Below are 3,780 nucleotides of genomic sequence, written 5' to 3'. Positions count from 1 at the left end.
CTATTGGGCTACCCATGTGACTATTGGGCTCCCATAAACTCCATAAGATTCTAACTCCCCACTAGCCTTCTTGTAACCACTTCTTAATATGACATCTTTTAATAACCAAATCCCACAACTCATTAGCCTAAGCTAATGCTACTAATACTAGGGGCTGTTTACACCCAAGCTAATGCCAAAATGCTAAAGGGTGTACACACTTGTCAACACCTCTTGTAACCACTTCTTGATATGGCAATTTTTAATAACCAAATCCTATAACTCATTAGCCTAAGCTAATGTTACTAATGCTAGGGGCGGTTTACACCCAAGCTAATGCCAAAATGCTAGAGGGTGTACATACCTGTCAACACCTCTCTTCCCCTTTATTTTGGAAGTATACTATCTCCTGTCAATGCCAAGCACATCACGAAAATCTGTGAATAAGCGGCTATCATAAGGTACAATGCAAGACATTTTTAGTTATACAATATATCATGTAGAACCACATAAACTGATGGTAGACCAAGGAGATGGTGGGAAGATGATTTCCATCAATCTGATGAAGAGTCCACAAGTATATGCTGATGAAGAATCTCGTCTATGGGCACTCAAGTGTGCTGATGTAGCCACTTGCTTCTACTCCATGTGTCCAGAAGTCAGCTTTGAGTCTCCGACAAAGTGAGTCTTCCCTTGGGTCCTGAAATTACAACACCCAACAAGTAACTGCGTTCTAGAAATCATTACATCATTCTCTTATGCTTTTAATATTTTCATTTTGGTTTTTGTTTGTTCCTTTTCCTTACAAGAAACTCGGTAGGGAGCTCAGTGACCTTTTCCTCCAGACTTCATGCCTTCTCACTCGGTCTTATGGGCATCTCGGTAGGTATCTCACTTAGCTTTCTCCTCTGGCTTTCATGTCTCTTTGTCCGGGACTTATAGGCAACTTAATAAGAATCTTCAACTGGGCTTCCTTCGGACCTTATGCCTTTTCTTTGGGTCTTATAGGCATCTCAGTAGTATTCTCAATGCAAGACTGTTCCTCTGGCCCTCATGCCTCATTTTAGGACTTCCAGGTGACGCGGTTGGAACCTTGCATGGGATTGCTCTAGACCTCATGCCTTCTCACTAGGTTTAACAGGAGTCTCGGTAGTATCCTCATCTAAGTTCCTCCTCTGGCCCTCTCATGCCTTATTCTTTCAATATTAATATTGTGGCCAGGACCTCGCTGAGCTTCCTCCGGACCTCATGCCTTCTCACTCACGGTCTTACAGGCGTCTCAGTAGTATCCTCAACTGAGCATCTCTTCCAATCCTCTTATGCTTCATTCTTTCAATATTAATATCATTCTTCCATTGACACCATATTTCAAGACAATACTTCAAGAATTGGCCAATTACTTACCATTCAAGTTCATTAGGTCATCTATCTCGAGTTTCCCACGAAGGTGAAGGATGTGTTCCATGTACTCCATGTAGTAGGCATAGATGAGCTAAATCATCAAAGTCAACATGTCGTATGCCATATGTGTGCTTCTTTTAATATGCTCATGAAATCCTTTAGATTTTTAATTGCCTTGTTTCTTATATAATTTAGATTCTTGTCGTGACACAACTCACACATTCACCCCATTTTTAGTGTTTTCATTTGATCAAAGCCCCCACAAAACTAGTGTACCACACTAGCACAAGATCAAGTGTGCTCCCAACAAGTACAACTTGGTGCAATACCAAGGTTCTTGGCATTTATACACAAGGCCGCTTGATCTTAACTTTTAGTGTTCATTTTGTGAAAAGCCTCTTGCTTATGTGTATTTCCCGTGCATGGAAAGACATTATAGCGCCCAAGGAATCATAATAACTGTATCATCCTTAATGACACGAGGATCATCATCGAGTAGCCCGTGTGTATCATTGGCCATGGCTACGTCTACATCAAAGAACACATCCTCCTCCTCCTCATCTACATGAAGGCAACATGGATGGAGATTGTGAGATCCCTGTCCCCACCATGCGACGGATTCGTGGTACTAGCAGCGAAAGTAGCACTTCATGCGCGCAGGGCAGGGACCCACACTCGGGGCCTCGTCCACGGATATCCGAACAAGAGACTAATCTGTCGGTTTTTCCAAAACCGAACCCAAAAAAACTTGCCTTACCCGGAAGCACGGGCGATTCCACCAGGAAAACTTTTACTCTAACGTAGTCAAACCACCCTGATCAAACAGATCCGACTGCATCTATAAAGATACTTGGTCAGATCAAGGAAGAAACTTGCACTTGGATCATTGGAATTAACGCTTTTTTCCCCATCAAGAGAGGCACAGCCGTTGATTCCTATCCATAGAACAATTACTATCCGGGATTTGCTTTATCTATCGTAGTAACAGAATTTGAGTCTCGATTTACGGATCCATCAGTCCAGTCTAAGCCCATCCGATCCCATGGGTTAGCCAACCGCCCAACCACTGTAGTGATGGGATCCAATTAAGAATTTGGTTAGGTTTTGTCCCGGGTACCAAGGAAAAGAGTTCCAAGGCCCCCTAGCCGGAAGTTCATGCAATCATAAAACTAGTCACACCACTTACACACCCAATATGAAATTGCCTTTTTCTTAGCATCAACTAGCTTTAAAACAATCCTTTAATAAAACCATTATGTCACTGATGACAATCCTCAAGTCTCTGGTTGAATCCTTATTTCCAGTCATTCATTCATTGGTATACTTATGGCATCATTGGCAACCAGAACGCTCACCACCTGTTCGCTCAGGGGCCTTTTCCATAGTTCCTAGCTCATAGTAACCGGCAATATATTCATATAATAGAATGGAATCTCCTTGGAAGATCAGCTAGATCAACCCACAAATCCATATAAAAGAGCCATGGACTCATCCGTTGAGGACCAGCAAGGTCAATCAACTAGATCCATGCCCGGTTTTAGAAAACAACTCTTACTCCTTGTTCCAATATCTTCCACGACGCACGTGTGAGTATCTTTGATGACCCAGAGCCCGAGCACCGTATGGTCAGCACCCTCTAGGATCCTTCGCAGGTGACCTAGCGCTTCACTCATAGGCCGCTTCCTTGGTCTGCATACCTTTATGCATGAAATTCAATTATGATAAAAGTAACACTTTTGATATAAAAATTTATCCATTATGCATACTTCTATGCATGAAATAAAAATGATAAAAGTAATACTTTTGATATAAAAATTTATCCTTACTTCTATGCATGAAAATAAAAATGATAAAAATAACACTTTTGATATAAAAATTTATCCTTTATGCATACTTCTATGCATGAAAATAAAAATTGATAAAAATAACACTTTTGATATAAAAATTTATCCATTATGCATACTTCTATGCATGAAAATAAAAATGGTAAAAGTAACACTTTTGATATAAAAATTTATCCATTATGCATACTTCTATGCATGAAATAAAAATGATAAAAGTAACACTTTTGATATAAAAATTTATCCTTTATGCATACTTCTATGCATGAAAATAAAAATGATAAAAATAACACTTTTGATATAAAAATTTATCCTTTATGCATACTTCTATGCATGAAAATAAAAATTGATAAAAATAACACTTTTGATATAAAAATTTATCCATTATGCATACTTCTATGCATGAAAATAAAAATAATAAAAGTAACACTTTTGATATAAAAATTTATCCATTATGCATACTTCTATGCATGAAAATAAAAATGGTAAAAGTAACACTTTTGATATAAAAACTTATCCTTTATGCATAATATAAAAATTCAATTTCTCCATGATTATA

Source organism: Cibotium barometz, chromosome 51, assembly GCF_041138505.1.
Source record: "Cibotium barometz isolate CiBa-2024 chromosome 51, ASM4113850v1, whole genome shotgun sequence".
Taxonomy (NCBI): domain Eukaryota; kingdom Viridiplantae; phylum Streptophyta; class Polypodiopsida; order Cyatheales; family Cibotiaceae; genus Cibotium; species Cibotium barometz.
This window is presented reverse-complemented; position numbering follows the sequence as displayed.